At 36.7% G+C, this 26,110-nt stretch overlaps 1 protein-coding gene and 1 long non-coding RNA gene across 5 annotated transcripts in view; both read right to left on the minus strand.

The window, feature by feature from the left end:
- LOC109822449 lies at positions 1,770 to 22,176 on the minus strand. The gene is made up of 2 exons (XR_002242130.1): positions 22,014 to 22,176; positions 1,770 to 2,078 (listed from the first exon to the last, which is right to left on the minus strand). It is a non-coding gene; the product is annotated as an uncharacterized LOC109822449 (long non-coding RNA).
- Positions 23,602 to 26,110, minus strand: part of LOC109822390 (pentatricopeptide repeat-containing protein At3g04750, mitochondrial) — an 8,259-nt gene continuing 5,750 nt past the window's right edge. For 3 of the 4 annotated variants that reach the window (XM_020388586.1, XM_020388584.1, XM_020388583.1), the window contains one exon: positions 23,605 to 24,153. The gene's annotated coding sequence lies outside the window, so the exon portion shown is untranslated. Of the gene's footprint in view, positions 24,154 to 26,110 lie in introns of all 4 variants that reach the window. The other variant, XM_020388587.1, reaches the window with a different exon arrangement.

The raw sequence follows: 26,110 nt of genomic DNA on the forward strand, positions 1-26,110 counted from the left end.
AAGGCGCAATTCAACCAACCTCCAACAGAGGATCTTCGTGTAGAATACCTAATAAGCAAACATAAACACTCGACAAATGATGTTAGGAATTATTTGTTAATCATTAAAACTAGATTAGATAGTAGGCTCATAAACATAAGACCTAACATGACGCTCGTTGTTTCCCCTCTTTCCAGACAGCGAGTCAAACGCTCGGAGAGTCGCAGGTTGATAGAGGGCTTATCTTTCATCATTATTTATTATTAGTAGTTTATTTATGCTCCACAATAGTTATGGTTTATTTTCAGACATTAGAGTTATATTTCATTTTAGAAGGTTGTGTGCATTAGTATTATTTCAGTTGACTCTTAGGTATTGAGATATTTCATCTATGTTTCGGATATCAGTTGTACTTTATTTATTTCAATTGGAACATGATTATTATTATTATTTTGACATCTCTTTCCTTTACCATGTTCATTACATTCTTATCTTTATTTTATTTTCTTTGTACCTATACTTGATTAGTATTGATTCCACTAGAGAGATATTATTGTAATGGTAAAACGTGTTGATGCACAGTGTGGGTGCGTGGTAGGTTTGATATTCTTGGTTTACCTTAGACTGTAGCCTCATGTGAAACTAGGAGCATCACAGTTCGTATCAAAGCTCTAGTTCTAGCATCCTCAGTATCATCCTGTGTTGAGTCGTGAAGCTAGGATAGAGTTTCCTAGTATTCATGTATAGAGTCCACTAAGAAATCTTAGATTAAGTGAGGATGTTATACGTATAACTTGAAAATTACAAAAAAAAATTTATAAAACTATCTTACTTTAATTATAAAGTATTTGTGTGAATGATATGTAATATGTATTCCCTATTGTTATATGTTACATTATTATGCTTGAGGTCTCAATTACTGTATCTAATAAGCTCTACTCCTGAACTTATAAATGTCAGGATGAGCTGGGCGAGCTGAGCCTGAGCCCGAGCCGCAGCAGACTTCACAGTATTTGATTAATATCATAGCACCAATTTTAGCTAGACTAGCAGCACTAGAGGAGCAAATGGCAAATCAAATTTCGCTAGCGACACCACCTCATGTGGTTCCACCATCATTATCCGTGCCAGTTGTGCCTATTGCAGAGGCATACCCAGGAGTTACACCAACACCAGCTATTATTAGATCCGCAAGGCAAGAGGGGAGCTCTAAAATAGAACGGTCCGAAGATAAGAGCAAGAACATGAGAACATTTACAGGACCTAGAGGACCTCAGTAGCAACAGCAGTAGGGTGCTCGTCCAAATCGCCAACAGGGTCAAAAAGCGCCAAAGTAGTACAGGTTTCAAGGAAATTGTTACAATTGTGATAAGTATGGACATCTAGCCAGAAACTGCCACAGCGAGTTGGCAAGAGGACAACAAGACAAGGGTCAGGGATCATAATAGGATCCGAGAGTGTCGCGATAGCGAAAATTTCGGGGTGCTTGTTTTCTCTGCCATAAGTTTTTTTATCATAGAGCCGCAGAGTGTCCCAGTACACCAGCAGGAAGCCAGCAGGGCAAAGGTCAGGGTGAGCACCTGAACCAAGACTGTCACACCCCGCTTCCCAAAATACCCGGGAAACGGAACGTGAACAAGCCCGCGACGTATTAGATTGAGAAGAAATATTCACTATCATTTTTTTTCTTTTTTTTCTTCTCAATCCAATACGCTAAGCGTCTAGAAATAAATATAATGCGAAGTCACAGGTCCCCGATCACACATAGCAAGAATATAAAGACAACCCAGAATAAAAATAGACATATCATTAATGGTAAATCATCCCAGACATAAAATATGGGTCAAACGTACCCTTATTACAACAACAGTTCAACTAGGAAATAAGAAATACATAGTCCATAATAAAAGGAAATAAAATAACTAAATCTATCATCAAACTAAAGAAAAGTGCGGTAAAAGAGTTTTAATATCCAACTACTACTACAGAAGAAAATCACTACGCTTCAGTTGGTTCTTCTACTCCTTCTGCAAGACACCCCTGCTAAGAATCTTCTGGCTCCTGTACGATTCCGAACTGAGGCTGTTCATCTCCTAAATCTGACGTACACCCAGAAAATAGGAGTACGTCAGCGTGTGGAACACACGGCAAGATCCCCCAAGGCAGGAACAAATACAATAACAGTAATGATAATATATGCGTGGTCAATGCTATAACAGAAATAGAAATAGAACATGTGATGATAGTAATAACGATAGAGGCATACAACTAGAATACTAATAATCAGAAGAATCCAAAAATCAACCAAGTAACAAGATCATACAGGTAGCGATCAGAAACCATCCAAGCAACAATGTTATACAATAGATGGAATTAATACTTAAAAATCTACAACAAGAGACGTAGTACGTCGAGCGAAATAATCCAAACAAGGAAACCCTCATGTATATACCATATGTCTCAAATTGTAGATAATTAAATATTGACCCCGATATATGTATGAAAAGAAATACAACTAGTTCTCATCTCACAAGAATCCATAATCATCTAAGTAACAATGTCATGTAACTAGCCATCCTATAACAGGTCACTGGTCCAAATCTCACTTCTGCGTGCAATGATATCCCTGCTCCTCAGACCCACCCCAGAGTGAAACGATCCACTGGTGCGAGCCTGGAAAATACCAACAACCACGATATCAATGTTCCTCAGACCCACCCCAGAGTAAAACGATCCACTAGTGCGAGCCTAGAAAATAACCATCCACATCCGATCACATGAACCAAGAATTCCTCATCCCAACTCTTCTCGCTTTCCTAAGTCAACAATCATAATCCACATTGTAACTCGGGTTCACCACCTAAACTCAGTCAACAACCCACGCATGTCACTAGGTCTGTTCATGACGCACAATGCCACCAAGTCATGAACTACTAATGTTCTCAAACACAACAAGGCAGTATTAACAACATTAATCTCACGCAACCACATCATGACATGTCGAATACAGTAAAATATTCACAAACATAAAATATAATCATGTACAACAACTACGTAATTCAAAAATTAATTAATTTCCCAAAATAATTTCTTTTAAAAATTAATTCTTATTATAATAATCCAAAATATTCTCTTCCCTTGAATAAATTCTTTAAAATTATTTCTCATCAATTATTATTCTAAAATAATTCTTTTTCTCAAAATAAATTCTTTTTAAATATTATAAATCCTATAAAATGATTTCGTTATCAAAATAATTTTTTTCACTTTATTATCATTATTCCAAAAAAATACTATTTATCGCACGACTATGATTTAATCAATATTATTCAGCAAACAACCCACGCAGATAAATAGTCACAATATACTATGCAAATAATTCAGATCTGAGCAAGAGGAATCTTGCCTCGGTACAGATCGGATAACGACGTGGAGCGAGAGAGGTGGCCTCTCGCAGCGCACGAGAGCGATAGGACTGTTGCTTGGCGGGGCTACGACGGGGTGGGTGCATGTGGTGGCCGGAGGCGGGAGGCGAGGCCTAAGCGGCTAGGGCCAGATGCGAGCCGCGCGGTGAGCGCGGTTTGGGAGTTGTTAGATCTGAGAAGGAGGCGTCGTGGGTCCGTCGGCGGTTCGTCCACGAGCAGCGGCTTCGCGGCGACGGAGGGCAGGCGGACTAAATGCGCGGCGAAGGGGCTAGAGGAAGACGGCGAGGAGGTGCCAGAGAGCTCGCCTTCTGCGGTGGTGCTTCAGTGGGCGCGGTATCGAGCGTCTGGGAGGAGCAGCGTGGTGGAGGGCGAGGCCGCGCAGCGAAGGCGAGGGGGAGAGTCGTGCACGGGCGGCGCTAGGCCCGGTCGACCAAGAGCTGGTGATCGGACTGGTGGTCGGGTTCTGTCGGGAGGCTGAGGGAGGAAACAAAATACTGTGGGCGACGGGTTTTTGTGAAAACAGGAAAAGAGAGAGAGATATATATAGGTATATATATATACAATTAGGGTTTAGGGTTAAATAAGTTAAACAAAATTAATTAAAAAGAAATAACTAATGATATTTAAAAATCAAAATAAATACGGGATAATTATCTACAAATAAAACATACATGTTGTGTTATTACAACAATTGATACGAAATAGTCAAAATATACCCATATTGTATAATTAAACAAGAATAATTAATAATAAAAATATTTCTACTTAAATTTAAAATTCAATAATTATGGGATAATTACGTACACAGTAAAACGTACTAGTTATACTAATACGATAGATAATATGTAACAATAGAAATAATACAATAAATTATACCAAAAACACGTAATTAATAATACCATGTATTATATGAAATAAATTATAATAATATTAATAATACAATATATTATTTAAAATATTACGTAATAGTACTGATAACACAACAAATTAATTCTAGAAATTTTTACCGAATATATTATTTAAAATATTACGTAATAGTACTGATAACACAACAAATTAATTCTAGAAATTTTTACCGCACAAAACAAATTTATAAATATCAAAATTATTTAAATAAATATATAATCATATTTTTAAATCATAGAAAATTGTAGAAAATCGAGAAAAATACAAATACTCTTTTAAAAATCATAATTAAATATTTTAAAATACTAAAAAATTATTTTAACTAGTATCAAAATTCACGGTCCTTACAAAGACCATGACCAACAATAGAGATTTGAGACACCACCATCAATTCTGAGGATCGATGGTCAGATGCATAATATTCAGGAGTTACCTTAAGAGTCAAATAGTTTCATATACTGCAGAGACTTCAGCACAGCAGACCGCAATTTCTGGTCGAGCTTTTGTAATGTACCTCATAATCATGATGCTAGCGGGGTCGTAGTGGAAGGTACGTTCCTTATGAACTCCTTCCCAGCCCGTATTCTTTTTTATTCTGGAGCTTTGCATTCGTTCATCTCTTATGATCTCATGATTAGACTCCAGCTAGTGGCACACCCTTTAGACATTCCTTTTGTCAGTTTCCATCCCTCTAGGTGATGTGTCACTTCTAGAGAGCATTTATAGGAGATGTGTCGTCAGCTTAGATGAGTCTGAGTTCATAATGGATTTGACCATTTTGCGTATGACTGAGTTCGATGTGATTATCAGTATGGATTGGTTATCATTCTACCATGTTAGTATCGATTGTTTTGCCAAAACAGTCAGTTTGTGAGCATCCGATGAGACTGAGTCGATTGTAGCAATCTCACAGGATAACCAGTTTACGGAGTTATTTTTGGCATATGTCGAGAAGATTGTCGTAGGATCATGGTGTAGATTTGAGTGAGACCAAAGTAGTCTCAGAGTATCAGGACGTCCTTCAGAACATACCTAGATTACCTCTAGTGAGAGACGTTGAGTTCTGCATCAAGTTGAAGCCGAGCACAACAGCGATATCACGTGCACCTTATCGTATGACATCTGCTGAGATGAGGGAGCTACAAACTCAATTAGAGGAGCTCATTTCTCAGGGTTTTATTCGCCGGAGTCATTCTTCATGGGGAGCACCAGTCCTTTTCTTGAAGAAGGACGGCAGCCTTCATTTGTGCATTGATTATCATGAGTTGAATAATGTCACCATTCAGAATGGATATCCACTACCGAGGATTGATGACTTATTTGACCAGTTGCAGGAAGCGTAGTGTTTCTCGAAGATTGATCTTCGATCTGGTTATCATCAGTTACACGTTCGGGAGATGGATATTCCCAAGACCACCTTTTTGACTCTATATGGGTCTTTTGAGTTTCTTATTATGCCATTTGGGCTGACCAATGCACCCACAATATTCATGGACTTGATGAATTGAGTTTTCCATTCATACCTAAAACAGTTCGTGATCGTCTTCATCGACAACACCCTCATCTACTCAAAGTCAGAGGCTGAGCACGAGCAGCATCTTCGATTAGCATTGCAAACTTTGTGGGAGCATCAGTTGTATGCTAAGTTTAGCAAATATGAGTTTTGGTTTTCGGATGTTAGATTTTTAGGCCACGTTATTAGCAAGGAGAGCATTGCAGTTGATCCAGCTAAAGTCGAGACAGATCTTGATTAGGAACCACCGAAGACTGTTACAGATATTCGTAATTTCTTAGTGCTTGCGAGCTACTACAAGAAGTTCATTCAAGACTTTTCAAAGGTTGTTACTCCACTGACACGCCTTACGAAGAAGGGTGTTCAGTTTATTTTGGAACAGAGTGTCAGAAAGCCTTTGAGACTTTGAAGGTTAAGTTGACTACAGCACCAATATTGATCATTCCTAGTAGTGACAAGACCTTTGTTGTCTACACGGATGTGTTGGGTCCTTTTATTTTGATAATGATTAACAAATAATTTATAACTAATGTTGTTTGTCTAGTATTTGTGTTTTTTATTTATTCTAGATAAACAATATGTTGGAGGTTGGAAGGATTGAGCCTTCACGATCACATCAAATGGAGGTTGGTGGAATATCGGTATGAAGCTATTACACATCAAGTCATATTCAAGATCAAACTTCATACGTAACCAAGTCGAGCTCATTGAAGACCTTCATCAAGCTTGGGTATATAATTTATAGTGTTTATAGTATATGTTTATACTTGTGTGTTAAATACTTCAAGCTCATATTAATCACACACACATATTTGTTGATTTTATATAAACATAGGTGTTTTTATGAAAATATTGTTTTATTAGTTTATAGACTTCAATAACAGTTTATACATATTTTATTAAGTCTATAAAATTAGTTTATAAATTTTCAAAACATGGTTTAGTCAAAATGTCAAAACAAGTGTGTTTTATTTTTATGTTTTGGACTATTTTGAAAAATAAAGAGTTTTCACATTTGGGAGGTGATTTTTAAAAACCAGTTTTTGTAACATGTGTATTATCATGTCTACAATCATTTTCTAAAGTTTTATATTTTTCTGAATTTGTTTGTTATTTTTAAAAGTAGTTTAAAAATCAGATTTCTACTTTAAACAGGTCGTATACTTGTTATTAGTCGACTGGTCAGTCGACTGATGCAATCAGTCACCGATTAGTCGATTGATGAAAGTGCCTGTAGTTGCCAAAAGTTTTTATTTCATTTTGGTCGACTGACCAGTCAACTAATGAGGTCATTAGTAGACTGATAAGGTCAGTCAGTCGACTGATGATCTGGAAAACACCTCAACGGTCAGCGCATCAGTCAACTGATGAAAGTCGTCAGTCGACTGATGCTATAACAGCTAGTTTTTTTAGCCTTTTCTAGTTTTGGGTTTTTGGTCTTTTTACCTTATTTTCTCTTGGGTTTGGGGTCCTATAAATACCCTCACATATCCTTAGTTTTGTTTGACAAGAAGAAAGTTTTTAAACAAGTTTACAAGGGTTTTAAGTTTGGTTTTAGTTTGTTTCAAGAGTTTAGTTTGTGAAGAAATTTTCACAAGAGCAAAGAGGAGATCATCCTTTAGTGTTTGAGCTTCAACTCATCTCTCTCACTCTTGTCATTTGTTAGAGAAGTTTTCTAAACTCAATCTAGCTTTACATTTATATTGTTTGATATCAATTCATTAAGCTAGTGATCTAGCTTTACATTTATATTGTTTGATATCAATTCATTAAGCTAGTGTTTATATTGAGTTTAGTTGATTTTATTTACTCATTAGCTAGTGTTTATATTGAGTTTAGTTGATTTTATTTACTCATTGTTTACACACAAAACCATTGAGCTTATGGTATTTTCATACATTATATAATTTGGGTTGTGGGGTTTGTGTGACATTGAGTGTGAGCCTATATTGTGTTCTCATTTGTTGTAGAGAACAAATTTATATTTGTGAGCTTCATTGTGAGTTACACATTGTATTACACTTGGACACCGAGAGAAGTAGTTGGTGAGAGACGTGGTCGGTTCCAAGAGGAGTGGGGTTGGTAGTAAAGCCTAGTGAGAGGTGGTAATTCTAAACACTTGAGGAAGGTGACACGGGCTAGGCCAACACTTAGAGGGTGTGAAGTGTAATTGCAAGTGTGTAAGTTATAAAGTTTTCTGTGAAGTAGAAAACTGATTGTTGTATGGAGCTATAATTATGAGGTTCACTTTGTATTACACTAGTACACCAAGAGGAGTGTGTGGTAAGAGATGGGGTCATCCCAAGAGGAGTGGGGTAGGTCGTAATGCTTAGAGAGAGGTTGTAATTCATAACACTTGAGGGAGACACGGGCTAGAGACCAACACTTGAGGTGGTAGTTAGTGTAGTTACATTATGAGATTATGAACGTTGATCGGTGAGCATTGAAAACCGATATTGTGATGTGTAAATGTTTTTCGGGTAAGCATAGAAAACCCGATATGATAGTGGAGATCTCCTCGAGGTGAGGAGAGGAGACTAGGTCGTAGGGACCGAACTCCGTGAACATATCATTTGTTTGTGATTGCATTAGTGCACTTATTTTTATGTTCATATCTTATATTACCTTTGTATATTGCTTGTTATTTATATTGTCCACTATCTAGTTTAGATTGTTTACCCTTGTGTTACTTGTATATCCTTGCACATATATTGGTAATATATCATTCTTACTAGGATATATTTGTTAATAAGTTTTTAATTAGCATAAATTGGATTAGATTAGCATAAACCCTATTTACCCCCCATCTAGGGTTCCTTCCTAGTGGCATTAGGGTGCTTACAATTGGTATTAGAGCACTTTCAGGATGCATCGTTATCGTGGTCTATGAGGCATTTTGATGCAGACTCAGAGAGTGGTTGTATACATTTCATAGTAGTTGTGGACTCATGAATAGAACTATCCTACGCATGATTTAGAGTTAGCCGTAGTGGTATTCGTACTGAAGACGTGGAGACATTATCTTTATAGAGTTCAGTTTGAACTATTTACAAATCATCAAAGTCTGAAGTACCTCTTCTCTTAGAAGGAACTCAACTAGAGGTAGTGGTGATGGGTCGAGTTCATCAAGGATTATGAGTTCGTAGTGCAGTATCATCCGAGGAAGGCGAATGTCATAGCTGATGCTTTGAGTAGAAAGCGTCATCACAGGATTGCAGCTTTGAGTTGTTCATAGTATCGAGACCTTCGTACACTCAGCCAGTTTGATTTTAGGCCAGAGATTGGTGGATGCAGCGCATTTTTGGGAGCGTTAGCTGTATAGCCGTCGTGGATGGACAAAGTGATCAATGCTCAATTGGAGGACTCTTGTATTCAAACCCAAAGAGAGGAGATTTTCAAAGAGCCCAAAGTAGATTGGACCATCGAATCAGATAGGGGCCTTCAAATGAAAGGCCGACTAGTGGTGCCGAATATTCTTCAGTTAAAGAAGGAATTATTTGATGAGGCACATCGCACTAGGTACACAATGCATCCAGGCACAACTAAAATGTATAAGGACCTAAAGAGACATTTTGGTGGAGAAACACGCTTAAGGATATCACAGAGTATGTATCTAAATGCTTTATCTGTCAGCAAGTGAAGGCAGAATATCAGAGACCCGCGGGAACCCTATAGTCTTTACCTATTCCTGAGTGGAAGTGGGCAAGTATCTCGATGGATTTTATTGTAGACTTGCCGAGGTCTAACAAAGGGAACAATTCGATTTGGGTGATTATTGATAGATTGACAAAGTCGGCACACTTCTTGATGGTTAAGATGACACACGGTGGAGACTTATGCGAGGATCTTCATTCGGGAGATTGTAAGACTACATGAAGTTCTAGAGACGATTGTATCAGATTGAGGCTCAGTTTTCACATCTCATTTCTAGAAGAATTTCTAGAATTCTTTCGACAGACAGCTATCATATAGTAGTGTTTTCCACCCGCAAACAAATGGCCAAACAAAGAGAGTTAACCAAGTGTTGGAGGACATGTTGTAGGCATGTGTTATCGATTTCTAGGGTAACTGGGAGGATCATATTCCATTGATTGAATTTGCATACAATAATCGTTATCAATCTACTATAGACATGGCTTCTTATGAGGTGTTGTACAGGAGTCCTTGTAGATCCCCGATTTATTGGCAGAGCCGGAGGACAGTTTATTACTTAGGCCAGAACTCATGAGACAAACTTCAGAGAAGGTAGCATTGATTTGAGAGTGCATTCTTACAGCCCAAAGTCGGCAAAAGAGTTACGTAGATCAGAGGCAACGACCGTTAGAGTTTCGGGTTAGAGATTATGTATTGTTGAAAGTATCGCCGATGAAGGGTGTCCAACAGTTTAGCAGACGGTGAAAGCTTTCCCCGAGATACATTAGACCATTTAGGATTGTTGATCGTGTTGGAACTGTTTCGTATTGACTTCATCTTCCAGCGTTGATGTCTGGAGTGCATGATGTCTTTCATGTTTATATGCTCAAGAAGCATTTACGCGATGAAGAGAAACAAAGAGTGATTGATACGCTAGATTTAGAGCTTCAGGCGGATTTGACCACTATTGAAATTCTAGTTTGAATTCTTGTCAGAGAGGACAAGAAACTTAGAAATAAAGTAATCCTATTAGTTAAAGTGCAGTGGAACAGGAAAGGAGCTGCGGAAGCTTCTTGGAAGTGCGAGGAGGATATGCGTCGTGACTACCAACACCTGTTTGAACAGGTATAATGTTAGTTATGATATTGTTGTGTTCATTTTATCTTTATAGCCACATTTACATTTAACGCTGGAATGTGGGTATTAACACTTAGATCGTAATCATTCGGAATATATGGTATATACATGGGGGTGCCTTGTTTGGATTTTTCGTCCGACGTACTAGCTCCGTTTAATTAGGGGTTAAGTGGTAGTATTTACATTTCAGATGTTAAGTGTAATCTTTGCTTATGTGATTCATAATTGGAGATTAATGGTACGAGATATGTATATGAGGGTTTTCTTATCTGGATTATCCTCTCAACGTGCTTTTCTCACATTATTAATCTTTAAGATACGATTGCAGAATTTCTAGGACGAAATTCTTTTAAGAGGGGGGGGGGGGGAATGTAAAACCCTATAAAATTTGAAAATATTATGATGAATAGTGATAAATGATTTTCATCATGACTGATACTATTCTAGGATGAATGAGTATGTTTGAAATCGATTTGAGATCGAGTACGTACATATAAGTGCATATATACGAGTGTAAATATGCACGCATAACTGAAAACAGTTGGCTGGAATTATATGTTGATCGGTCAACTGATCATATAGCATAGGTCAACTTATAGGTGCCTATCAGTACGACAAGTCATCGGTCGACCGACGGGTGCACACAGGCAGGTTTCTGGTTTCGGGTCAATTTTGTTTCGGTTCAGCCCATATGTGTGTGTGTGTGTGTGTGTGTGTGTGTAGACAATATTTCTCCTGTTTTCCTTCATCTTTCACGCGAATAAATAGTCACCCTCTCTCCTCAAAACCCTAGAACCTACCTTGGTGAATTTTGAGAGCTTTGAGAAGCAAAATCAAGAGGAGGGTGAGATTCGCGGCTTTTGGTGAAGGAGGATCGTGTTTTCTTGCATATTTGGGGAGCTCAGCACGTTTTGAGGCGAGTTTCAACTCCTCCAAACCCATCCCCTATTTCTTTATGATTTCAATCGGTTTTTGTTGGATTGCTAAACCTAGTTTATGTATAAAGATCAATTATTTTTTGAATCATATGATATAAAGATCTAATCGTTTTGATTTAAAAAGACATGAAACAAATTCTCAGTTTTGGATTTAAGTGTTGAACGTGATCTAATATGAGTTTTTGTTCAAATAGTTGTTTTCTTGATGGTTTTACAATTCAAAGCATGATAGGGTTATTAGATCCCCTTAAGTTGATTTTTAGTGTTTTCATGTAGTAGGTATAACTCTAAATATGTTGATTTAAGTTTTATACATGGGCTTTATTTAGAAATTTTGAGTTTTGATGAATATAAGCAAACATACAACTTTTTCCTAGAAAATTGGATTTTTTGCCCAGATCGGTCGACTGATCATTGGTGATCAGTCGACTGATGTTGTCAATCAAGATTTTTGGTTTGCTTTGGTCGGTCGACCGGTCATGGACCACCAGTTGACCGATTAAGGTTGTTGTGCACGTTTTGTGCAAGCTATCAGTCAACCGATAGCACATGATCAGTCGACTGGTCTGGGCATTTTTGTGAACTTGATTTCTTTCTCACATGCTTTGATCGTGAACAGGGAGTTCAAGTCACACGTAGATACACGTGCGTATTTTACGAGAGTACACATATTAGATTTGATTACTCATGAGCGTTTGAAGGTACGTACCCTATACTTTGCATTTGTCATGATAGAGAGCGACACATATTACATTTCAAGATAGTTTGGATGCTTAAGTGGGTTAGTTGGCACTCCGCAATGACACCATGGGGACTACACTCAGAGTGTGTTAGTTAGGTGATGCCACATGATATTGTGAGCGCCTTACTCAGTATTATTATTTTCTGTTAGAGGATCATATAGATTTACATTCATGCTCCCATGTTACTTACCCCGAGAGTAAGGCATAAGACTGAGGTTGTCATACATGACACATATACTATGCGAGGTTCTTTTACCATAATTATTATTCTTGTGACTACGCCACCTACACGAGGGTAGTGTGATATATTTAATATGACTTGTATTGGATGAGATTTGGTAATGTATTGTTCTTTTATTTATTATTTTATTTATAGGATTTGGAGTTGGGATTTAACAATTCACAATTTGAGACATGATATATACATGAGCGTTTTCTTGTTTTGATTATTTGGCTCGACGTACTAATTCTCGTGTTGTGGATTTTTAAATCTCAATTTCCTCTTAGTTCAGGATGGATGATTTATTATATACCTATATATACTAACTTATATTTTCCTACACCTACCCCCTCCCCCTGGGGGGCGGTGGAGATTATCTCGCTAGTGCTTTGACACTCGTTGTTTCTCCTCTTTTCAGGCAGAGAGTCAGGCATTTGGAGAGTCACAGGTTGATAGAGTTTCAGCTTGGCTTCCATAATTATTTATTATTAGTAGTTTATTTGTGCTCCACAGTAGTTATGGTTTATTTTCAGACATTAGAGTTGTATTTTATTTTGGAAGGTTGTGTGCATTATTTCTATTTTAGTTGACTCTTGACTCTTAGGTATTGAAATATTTTATCTATGTTTCGGACATCAGTTGTACTTTATTTATTTCAGTTGGAACATGATTATTATTATTTTGATATATCTTTCCTCTATCATGTTCATCACATTCTTATCTTTATTTTATCTGCTTTGTATCTACACTTGATTATTATTGATTCCACTAGAGAGATATTATTGTGATGGTGAAACGTGTTGATGCACAGTGTAGGTGCATGAAAGGTTTGACATCTTTGTGTTCACCTTGAACTGCAGTCTTGTGTGAAACTAGGGATGTCACAGTTAGTAAGTAAAAGCACAACATCAGAGACTAGCAGGATTAATTCTGAACCTCATATCAATGTTGAAAGCACCCTAGGGGGATGAATAGGGTTTATGCTAATCTAATCTGATTTTATGCCAATTAAAAACTTATTAACAAGTTATCCTAGAAAATATGATACAAGCAAGATATGTGCAAGGATATTAAACTAAACAAGGGCAATATAAACATAGACAATATAGTGGATGAAATAAACAATGAGAGAATGAAAATAAAGATGAACACAAATATAAGCGTGCCAAGCCAAACTCAAATAAGCAATATGATCACGGAGTTCAGACCTTTCGTCCTACGTCTTCGCTCCCTACTCCCGGGGAGAAATCCACTATCATACCGGGTTTTCAACGCTCACCCGAAAACATTTACAATGACACACTCGGTCTTCTAGCTCACTGAAAACTTTACAACACTCACAATGTAACCACACTAACTACTACCATAAGTGTTGGTCGCTAGCCCGTGTTTCCCTTAAGTGCTCAGAATTACGACCTACTTCTAGGCTTTACTACCGGCGCCACTCCTCTTGGGACAACCTCGTCTCTCACCACACACTCCTCTCGGTGTACTAGTGTATTACAAAGTGAATCTCATAATAATAGCTCAATACAACAAATGATTGTTGTCTAATATGGATGAGAACACAATGTAAGCTCACACTCAATGAGACACTCCCCACAACCCAAATTATACTATGTATGAAAATACTAGAAGCTCAATGGTTGTTTGTGTAAGCAAAGAGTAGAAATAAAATCAACTAAACTCAATATAATCACTAGCTTAATAAAATAATAATCAAACAATATAAATATAAAGCTAGATTGAGTTTAGGGAAACTTTTCTATAGATAACAAGAGGGAGAGAGAGAAGAGTGTAAGCTCAAACACAAATGGTGATCTCCTCTTCTCCTTGTGAAATTCTCTTCACAAACTAAACTTGAAAAAAATGCTTAAAATGTTTTAAACAAACTTAAACCAAACTTAAAACCCTTGTAAAACTCTCTTAAAACATTATCTTCAGTAGTAATAGAGCTGGGTATAAGGGGGTATATATAGGAGACCCCAAAACACAACAAAAACCCAGCAAAAAGACAAAAACCCCAAAAAATAAGGAGTCTGGAAAAATAGTCGTTATGGTGTTATAAGTTGACTTACGTTGTTTATAAGTCGATTTATAAACTAGCCGTTACAGGCTCAGACAACATACATAAGTTGACTTACGGGAATCATAAGTCGACTTGCTATATCATAAGTTGACTTGTAATTTTATAAGTCATAGCAGAAACTTTCTACTAATTCCAGAACAATTCATAAGTCGACTTGCTCATGGCATAAGTCGACTTATAAACATGTACAAGTATTTTGCATGTTTGAAAATGAGTTCTTGAGTGCCTTTAAAAATAGCAGAATAAATCTAAAAAATTTAAAACTTTAGGAAATGATTGTAGACATGAAAATAAACATGTTACGAAAACTGGTTTTCAGAAAGCACTTCTCATTTGTGAAATCTTATCATTTTACAAAATCACAAAAGTATGAGCATGTTGAGAACTTGATTTTGCCAAAATGACTTAAACAAAACTTTGAAACACTTTAGAATGGATTTAGAGACTTATACAAGAAATAAAAATAGTGTAAACAAGTCTTCAATCCATAAACATAATATTTTTTAAATATAATAGAATATGAAACATATAAAAGTATATATGAAGATATATATTGTTTTATATCTATATAGCTAAACCAAAACAACTTAACCATATGAAAATAAACATGTATATATATAAATATGTATTTGTTTCATATTTAAACTTGAAAATAAAAAACCAACACTTGTGTGTGTGTGTGTGAGAGAGAGAGAGAGAAATATGGGTATGCTTGGTACCAAGCACAAGTTTTTAAACTTGAAAATCAAAAACCAACACTTGTGTGTGTGTGTGTGTGTGTGTGTGTGTGTGTGTGTATATATATGAGAAATATTGGTATGCTTGGTACCAAACACAAATTTTATTCTTGGTAGTGATGTGTCACATCCCCTATATAAAAATAAATTACCCAAGCTTGATAGATCTTCATTGAAGCTCTTCTTGGTAAACATGCGGATGAAGCTTGAGCTTGAATCTTTAACTTGATTTGCATTGCTTCATACCGATATTCCACCAACCTCCATTGATATAATCGTTATGACGCAATTCCATCTAACCTCCAACTTATTATTTGTCTACGATAAATACAAAAACACAAATACTAGACAAATAAAGTTAGTCGTAACACAAATACTAGACAAACAAAGTTAGTTATAAATTGTTTGTTAAACATCATCAAAACAAAAAGGCCAACAAATATGAAAGTGGGAAAATTTACTATGGATTTTGTCACAAGGATACCAAGGTCTGCAAGAGATAACAAAGCTATATGGGTCATCATGGACTGTCTAATTATATCAGCTCACTTCTTGCCGGTCAATATGAAGTCTTCCCTAGAGAAGCTTGCGAAGTTGTATATTGTTAAAATAGTCAGGCTTTATCGTACACCAGTGGAGATATCTTAGATTTATATTGAGTACTGGAAAGGTATGCACAAAGCCATTTAGAGTAAACTCTGCTTTAGCTTAGCATATCATCCATAAATGGATGGTCAGTTAGAGAGAACGAATCAAACTCTCAATGATATGTTAAGATGTTCTATCCTTGATAAGAAAGGATCATGAGAGGGGTATTTATAGTTGGTAAAGTTTGCATATAACAACAGTTACCAATCAAGCATTAAGATGGCACCTATGAGGCACTATAAGAAATGAAGTGTCGTTCACCTATTCACTAGAACGATGTTGGAGAAAGGAAACTTCTTGGACATGGGTTAGTGCAACAAGCTATAGACAAGATCTACTTGATAAGAGAGCATATTCATAATGCACAAAGTAGACAAAAGAATTATGCTAACCGTAAGAAGAGATACCTAGAATTTTAAGAAGGTGATCATGTATTTTAAAAAGTGTCTCCTAAAAGAGGTAAGAAGAGATTTGGACTTGGAGGGAAGATAAGTCCATTATTTGTGGGATCGTTCGAATTCTTCAGCGAGTTAGTGAAAGGGCATACAAGCTTGCTTTACCACCTTCTTTGGCTAGAATCCATAATGTGTTTCATGCATCTATGCTAAGAAAATTTATTCAAGATACATATCAAGATATAGAACTAGAACAAATTTACGTGAAGAAAGACTTAATATATGAGGAGCAACCGGAATGCATTGTAGATTAAAAGGATCAAGTGCTCAAGCAACATACCATTTGATACTTGAAAGTTGAATGGAAGAATCACTCTGATAGAGAAGATGTTGGGACAAACTCGGGGCCTAATAGTGCATGATCGCAGCAATAGTAGAGCAAAAGTAGAGATAAAAAGTTGGACACACAGATTTACATGGTTCGGCACTTGATTGCCTACGTCCACGAGCAAGGATAGAAGAACTCACTATTAGGAGAAAACTCTGGAGTTACAATCTCTCTTTACAAGGAGATACTCTCTCTCTCTATTTTTTTTTTCTCTTTTACTTTTTTATAAGAGAAGTTGTTTCTGGGATGATTTTTTCCTTAAGGATTTGGAGCCTATTTATAGTTTTTGAAAAAATACTATGCATAATAAAATATTAATATTTTACTAAACTGTGGGGCCTGCCATTTTTGTTTCTTTTCCTTTTCAAACTTTGATGCTGCTTCTTTCGGTGATTTGAAGTGAGGTGGGGCCCGATCCAATAATTGTCAACATATGCGGCTGAGTGCTGACAATCTCCCACTTGAAGATTGAATTGAGTATCAATCATATCTTCACATCATTCTTTCTATCTTGCCATTTTCATGTTGCTTACGTCTCCGTCAGGTCACAAGAGGATCGACACCAAATAAATTTGTCGGTATGGACTGCTTTTGTTAAAAAATCAGCTAGGTTGCCTTTGGTGTGAATTTTTTACATATCCACTGTTCCTTCTTCCACTTTCTCATGAACGAAGTGATACTGAACTCGAATGTGTTTGGTCTTTGAATGAAATGCTGGATTTCTTGCCAAATGCAAAGCACTCTGACTGTCATAAAATAGAGATATCTTCTTTTGTTCATGACCGAGTTCCTCCAACACCATCTTCAACCACATCGCTTCTTTACTAGCTTGTGTAGCTGCTACATATTCTGCTTCTGTTGTTGAAGTGGCCACAACTGACTGCAGTTTTGAAACCCAGCTTACAGCTCCGCCAGTAAATGCAAACACATAGCCTGTGGTGGATTTGCTATTATCATGATCACCTGCATAGTTAGAATCAATATATCCACTGACAATAAAATCAGGTCCCCTATAACATAATGCAACATTTGAGGCTCCTTAAATGTATCTTAGAATCCTCTTTACAGCATTCCAATACTCTTTACCAGGATTCACCATGTATCGACTAACCACTCCCACTGCTTGTGCAATGTCTGGTCTTATACAAATCATAGCAAACATTAAGCTTCCCACTGCTGATGCATACAATACTCGAGACATCATCATCCTCTCTTCTTCACTGCTAGGACTTATACTGAAGGATAACTTAAAATTAACAGAAAGTGAGGTAGAAATTGACTTACAATCTTGCATGTTAAAGTGCCGCAAGATTTTCTTCAAATAGTTCTTCTGAGAAAGCCAAATCTTTCTATTAACTCTGCCTCGGTAAATTTGCATCCCTAGAATCTTGTTTGCAGATCCTAAATCTTCATTTCAAATTCCCTAGCCAACTGAGCGTTTAATTTTTTAATACGATCTTTGTTGGGGCCTGCAACCAACATGTCGTCAACATACAACAATAAGATAACAAAGTTATTTTCACCAAACCTCTTGAAATATGCACAATGGTCTGAATTAAATTTGTTGTATCCAAGGCTCATGATGAATGAATCAAATCTCTTATACCAACACCTCGGCGCCTGCTTTAGACCGTACAGAGATTTGTTCAATCTGTAAACCAAGTTCTCTTTTCCTTTTTCTTCAAAACCTTTTGGTTGGAGCATGTAAATTTTTTCTTCAAGATCTCCATGAAAAAATATTGTTTTCACATCTAGCTGCTCTAGATGTAAGTCAAATAGCACTCATAGCCAGGACTATTCGGACTATTGTAAGTCGAACTACAAGAGAAAATATTTTATTAAAATCAATACCTTCTTTCTGAGCATATCCTTTTACCACCAATCTAGCACGATATCTCTCCACTTGATCATCGTCATTTCGCTTGATCTTGTAGACCCATTTGTTTCCAATGATCTTTCTTCCTTGTGGAAGTGACACAAGTTCCTAAGTCTTGTTCTTATGGAGAGCTTCAATTTCTTCCTACATTGCTGCCATTCACAAATATGCATCTGTGCCATTTGTAGCTTCATGAAAAGTTGATGGCTCTCCATCTTCTGTTAGAAGACAGTATGTAACATTACTCTCTGTAATATACTCCGAGTGCCAAGTCGGTGGTCTTCTCTCACGAGTTGACCTTCAAATTTCTGAAGCCTCGGACTCGATCGGTTCTTGTACATCATGCTCCGGTGTTGCTTTAGAAGAATTCAGATTATCTTCTACCTGAACAGCTATAGTCTCTGAGTCCTTCCTCGAACTGCTTTCTTTCTCTTCACTTTGTAGTTGGTTTTCTACAAAGATAACATCTCTGCTGATGATAACCTTGCGGGCAGTGGGATCCCATAGGCGATACCCCTTTACTCCATTAGCATACCCCAAGAATATACATTTTCTAGATTTTGAATCCAACTTTGTAATTTCTTGGGCATTGTACATTACGTACACTGGACTTCCAAATATATGGAGGTTGGAATAATCAACTGGCTTGGCAGTCCACATCTCCATCGGCGTCTTTAATTGTATTGCAGTTGATGGAGATCGATTCACCACATAATAGGCGGTTTTTACTGCTTCCGCTCAAAAGACTTTATCCAGATTTGTAGTTGTCAACATAGCTCTTGTTCTTTCCAACAGAGTTCTGTTCATCTGCTCCGCCACTCTATTTTGTTGAGGAGTATAAGCCGTACTGAATTGTCTTTTAATGTCTTCATGCTTGCAGAATGCTAGGAATTCACCGTCTATGTATTCTCCTCCATTATCTGACATCAAGCACTTGATCTTCTTCTCAGATTCAAGATCGACCCGCGCTTTGTAGGTTTTAAAGACTGAGAACACATCCGCCTTCTCCTTGATAGGATACACCCAACATCTCTGGAGTAGTCATCAATAAAGGACACAAAGTACTTTGCTCCTCCCAAGGATGTAACCGGTGCTTGCCATACATCAGAATGAACCAATTCCAGAATAGCCTTGCTTTTGGAACTCGATGTGTTGAACTGCAGTCGATGCTGCTTACTTGTAACATAATGCTCGCAGAATGGAAGAGCTATCGAATTAAGTCCAGGAATCAGCTTCTGATCGGAGAGAATCTTCAAGCCTCGTTCTGACATGTTGCCTAGTTTGCGATGACACATCATGGTTTGTTCTTCTCCACGACTGGTTGATGCCACACATGAATCAGCTTCCTGTAGGATTTCTCCTGTGAGCATGTATAGATTTATAGCTATCTTCTCTCCTTTTATTACCACAAGCGCCCCTCTAACAATCTTCATGATCCCGTTTTTCTATATGGGTCTTGCACCCAAACTCATCTAATTGTCCTAAAGACAATAGATTCTTGTTCAAGCCCTTCACATGTCGCACATCTTGAATGGTGCGTATTATACCATCAAATATTTTGATTTTGATAGTGCCAATACTAGAAATCTTCAAGGCATGATCATTCCCCATGAATACAGATCCTCCTGAGATAGGTTCATATTTGTGAAACCATTCTCTCTGGGAGGTCATGTTCCAGGAGGCTGCTGAATCCAGAAGCCAGACATTAGCAAACCTCTTCCTGCCTTCATCAACACTGGTTGCTCCACTGAATAGAATTTCACCATCGTCTGATGTGCTGACAACGTATCCTTGAGATGTTGATGGCTCTAAAGACTTTTTATCTCCACTCTTCTTATTGTGCCAACACTCCGAATTGATGTGCCCTCTTTTGCCATAGTTGTAGCATTTGATATTCTTCTTACTTCGTGATTTTGATCTACCATGGGTATGACTCCCACTGGAGCCATATTCCGTTGATCTTCCTCTCGTCACCGTTAAAGCCTCCGCTTGTTACGAACTTGCATGCATGTCTTCCTTATTCTTGCGCCGATTTTCTTCCTCCAGAACAGCGGCTACAACATCGTCGAAGACTAGATTGTCCGTGAGGCGTTGTTTGTCGGGTTGATGATGAGTTGATCATACGAGTCAGGTAGACTCTGAAGTAGAAGTTCTGCACGTTCATTCGCACCAACTATACCCCAACGTTGTGAGTTGGGAGAACAGTGTGTTTAGGGTGTTGATGTGGTCGGTCATCGATGTAGACTCCTCCATCCTCAGAGTGTAAAGTTTCCTTTTTAAGAAGATTTTATTGTGCATGGATTTCGCCTCATATAGCTTTGTTAGAGTATCCCAGATCTCCTTTGATGTCTTCTTCTTCTCTATGCTTGACAGCACTCCGTGTGCTAATGCCAGATGGAGATTTGCAATAGCATTTTTGTCAATCTCGTTCTACTTCTTATCATCTGTGATGTCATCTGGCCTTACACCGATGGCCGCCAGACAATTATCTTTTCTCAAGATAGTCTTTATCTTCAACTTCCACGGTGAGAAATTACTCCCGTCGATTTTCTCGATCTTGAACTTTGCCACCATTGCTTCTATCATGAACAGTAACTTCTTACTATCTTACATAAACAGTAACTATATTTATGAATAGTAACCATATCTGTGAATAGTACCGTTCTTGTGAATAGTACTGTACTCGTGAATAGTACCCTTCACCTTTAAAGGGTAAATGATAACCTAACTTATTTTCTGATGTAGAGGATCCACCTTTGATGGCAGCCACAGAGCATACGATAAGTAGATATATACAATCACTCTAAGTTATCTCTGATACCACTTGTTGGGACAAACCCGGGGCCTAATAGAGCAGTATCGTAGCAATAGTAAAGCAAAAGTAGAGATAAAAAGTTGGACACACAGATTTACGTGGTTCGGCACTTGATTGTAAGGCAGAAGTATCCTTAACTTGGGAGCTTAAAGGAGGTAAGGCAGAAGTATCCTTAACTTTTGTGAACTAAGGTCCGTAAAGTTTTGAGGACGAAGCTTATTTAAGGTAGGGATATAGAGAACCGGTTTTCTCTATAATAAATAAGGAAAATCAAGAGTTTCCTAACTAATGCAGTAAGTTAAGAGTTTCAATTAGGCCATTTTAGTATCCTTAATTAACTAGGATTAAGTTGAGTTTACAAAATGCTAAAGGGCATGGAATTTCTTATAGCTAGTGAAAACCTTATATTTCATTCACACAAAGAGAAGAGAACAACTTTTTTTCTTGATATCTGAGAAGGATAGAAGGAAGAGGAGGAAGGAGACATAGGCTTCTAAAGGTGAGTTATTTAAATTTATGTTATTTTGCTTTGGTTTCATATAGAAAAAAAAAAAAGAAAGGAAAAAAGTACCCTTTTCAGACAACTGAGGTTGTCTCCAGCGATGTTCAACAACTTCCTACTATCCCTTAGCTGAGGTTTTCCTGGTGATGACCATCGTGGCCTCCAAACTCCAAAGATCTCTTTTAGGTTGATAAGTAGACAACAAAGAGATCAGGATGAGGAATGGATAATTTCATCCAACCCCCTTAATATAGAATCTGCTTTTGGTCTAGCTTTGTTCTAAAACAAAGAACAGATGCATTTTTTAGTCCCAGGAAATTAGAAACATTAGTTTCATATCCAGAATAGTTTATAATTAGAATTTTCAGTATTTATACATATTTTATGCTTGTAGATTTGATCGAGAAGTAGATTTTTGGAGTACGGTTCTTCAAAAGCAGTAGAACATTCTTGAGGTGAGTAGATTTTTTTCTCATTAGTTATTTTAATCTATTATATGTTATCTTAAATATTATTTTTATTTTTATATAGAGAAACTATTGGATCAAACATGTTAATTTTGTTTCGCTTAGAGATAATTGCTAAAAGAATTTGACATTGTGCAGTTATTTATTTCTCATAAGATATCTAGTATGCAAATTATTGAAATTAAACATGTTCTCAATTATATTTTAAAACTACTGTTCATATGCCATTTATTGAAAATTTGTATATTTGACGAATATAATTTAATTAGTATAGATCTATTAATATTCTATTTTCATGAAAAATATATGAGAAAGTCTACCAAAGTGTTAAGCATATTATATTGCTTTTAATACAAGTGAAAAATTGCAAGTGGTACTTTGAGGGAAAAGGAAGTACTTTTAAATGTTAAAAATCATCAGAAGTCCACTATGAAGTGAAGTGATTTGTTTATACCTACCATATGGTATTGAATGTACTGATTAATGTTGAAGTGCCTTTTTGGTAAAAGTGAAATGGCATTCGGGCAACATATGGTAGTGTTAGGTATATTCTATCTCCGAGTTGACCTAAAGTGATCTATGCTCAGTCTCATGCTACTATGCTAAAATTTTGGTAGCCTTACTATGACAACTAAGGAAGTTTTGCAAGTGTGATTTTAAATCGACATTTACAGTTTAAAAGTATTTAGTACTCAATTTGTATTGATTTCATAAATTGTTTTCCTTATTGTCTTATGCAATACAAGAATTTTTTTTTTATCTTATATGCTTCTTAAATCATTCTCAATAGTAGTTTACTTAAAGTTAGTACTGATAATTTTTTAAAATTGTTTGATCCGTTAATGATAAGTTATCTACTCACTGAGTATAAACTCACCCCACTTATTTTTTATCTTTTTCAAATGAGAATTAGACATCTCCAACTATAGCTTGGACTTTTGGGGACATGAGAAGGGTCTATGAGAGAGTGCTTTAATGCTTAGATTTTATAGTTGTTATATTAGTCACTTTTATGTTATGTAAGAGTCTTTTGACTCATTAGAGTGATCTTGTTATGATATAGTTTTGCTTTGTGACTTCTATGTGTCAATAAAGTTTCTTTTAAGTAAAGTTTTATTTGAATTATGGAAGTGAACCGCAGGCTTTGCATGTGCTTTCGCACGTGCCGCCGTTGTCACGCGCTACAAAATATGCTCCGCATTTTGGAGGCATAACAATACATTCATCCAAAAGAACTCTCCTTTTATATACCCACATATCTAGCTCAGTACCCACCTGATAGTTTCTCACCAATTCATCGAGTCTATACAGTTGTGCTCCGATGTATGATTTCTTGCATGTCAATACGAACAATATGTGTAACATCTACTACTATAACCAGAAAAATTCAACATATAGTTACACATGTCATAGGTACATGGAGAGCAAAAAAGGACAATGATAGGTAGTGGCTCGAGGGGACTTCATGAATGTATAATATTTTCATGTGATGACTGTCTTCTGTTTATATAGCACAAACCTCTGAACTGTAACCTCTTATCAATAATACAAAAAGGTTTTTGATACATGTTTTCGGCCTTCAAATTGGTGCTTAATGTCAGCTTTACGTAAAGATTCCAAGTTGCTCTTCAGATCAGTTTCTCCGCTAAACAGAGTGCCACGTTCTCGAGAGATCAAGAAGGTGAACTTTGCACGATATAGGAAAACAAACTGCTCCTCCCCCTGTGTTCTATGAGCAGTATCTGCAAAACAAGCAACCACCATCTGTTAGAATCCAGTTTTGGAGAAGTTACGTTGATTACACTAGTTTAACTTATAATTTAGTGCCTAGAAATGTATACATAATGATAAATACATGTCTCATATCTTAGCCAAATCCTAATGTACATATTAATATACATCATGTAATGTGCATAGTGTACTATAGATAATACATGATAGGTGTATATAGATCTACATTATTGGTCCTCTGCATTTTCCAGTTTGGTTTAGGTCTGGATTAATATAGGGCATGGGTTAACCTGGTTTCTGATGAAAAATGATGCCCTCTGCTGAGGCTCTGGCACGCTTCCGAGGTTTCTAACCCCACTATTTGAGGTAGTTTCGGGTTTACACCAGAGTCATTGAGCACCCTAGCTCTCAATAGTTGATTAAAATCCTAGCATTGATCTCAGTATAAATGCAGGTGGTTCTTTCCTCGGAATTTACTGCAGATGTCTGGGCATAGATGTAAACCAGTAACAAAGCTTAAAGTAGTTTATCAAAAAACAAAGCTTAAACTAGACTAATAAACAAACTAAAATTATCTATTTGGGTAAACAGCTAATATATGTCCGATAGCACAAACATATATGCTGAAGGGGGGGAAAGGAAACACGAGACTATCTGTCATAAGACAAGCTAGAGTACAAAAGGTGGTTACAAAATAAATATAAAAACCTATGATGACCAGGAGCATATGGTCACCCCAATATGAGAAAACTTCACGCGGAAGTTTTTATGCAGCTAGCATAGACTAAAATGTAAAGAGTATTATGCTACATATTGGAATATGAATGAATAGAGCAATTTTTTTTGAAGATTGGCTCTTATACACTGATGCCTGGATATGCAAATGCTGAACGGCCAGCACCAGGAGAATATCTAAAAGTGGAGTAAAAGAAAGCTAAGAAAAACATAAGTTGAAGCTCAAATAATCAGTTTTGAACACACAACAGATAAAGTCGGAAGAAAACTCTCTTACATATTATCTAATAGAACAAAGAGCATCGACCTAATAGTGCTCCTTCAGAAATGCATATGTAGGATGAGTGCTCCTTCAGAAATGCATAGGTAGGATGAGACAAGCGGGCATATGACAAGATGCAAGCTAGAATTTGTTACATAAATAGATATGAGAAGAGATGTTGTGCTACAATAATGAAATGTACTGATAACAGTATTTGAAGTGAATGGAACATGAATAAGAATAAAATCGTTGTAAGTTTATGTTCACACATTCATACGTCTGCATCATTTATTCATAAATGATGAATGACAACAACAAGGAAGACTCTAAAATAGGATATAAAATGCAAACAGTAGACTAACAAAACTCAAACATAAACAACTTTTGGACACACAAAACAAGGTAAAAAAAGTAATCCTAAAATTAGGTGTGAAGCGTAAGAAACTCAAAATGAAATTATGATATCTTCTGTCCCGTTTCAACTTGAGCAGGTGAAGTCGTTATTAGCAAATGTTGATGAGATAAAAGTTTAAATTAATCCTCTCAAACAAGAAGCATTCCAGAACAAAATTTTCTGAATTGTGTTTTTTCTTCGTTTCATAATTGTTAAATACTGTGATCTGTAGCCATAGAAGTCAACAAGGAATTGAAACAGGCAGTCACAGAATCAGCTGCAAGTAATAACAGTTTGTATTCATTCACTGCAATGTGAAATTCTTTTCTTTCTTTGCCATATTTATTAATTTATTCAAGGATAAATACCAGGGGGAAAAACCCTCAACTTTGGAGCATTATCATATCTCCCCCAACAACTTTCAAACCAAAAAAAGCTTAGGGGTTATCAGAAAACCCACTTCAACTTTTTCTGAGAAAACACCCATAAAGGATTGAACCCAGTGGTCACTGGCAAAATATCCCCCAGCATATAATATCACCCACACACTTGAAAATTGTGATAAACACTGTTTGGC

This window comes from Asparagus officinalis, chromosome 8 (assembly GCF_001876935.1).
Source record: "Asparagus officinalis chromosome 8, Aspof.V1, whole genome shotgun sequence".
NCBI lineage: Eukaryota > Viridiplantae > Streptophyta > Magnoliopsida > Asparagales > Asparagaceae > Asparagus > Asparagus officinalis.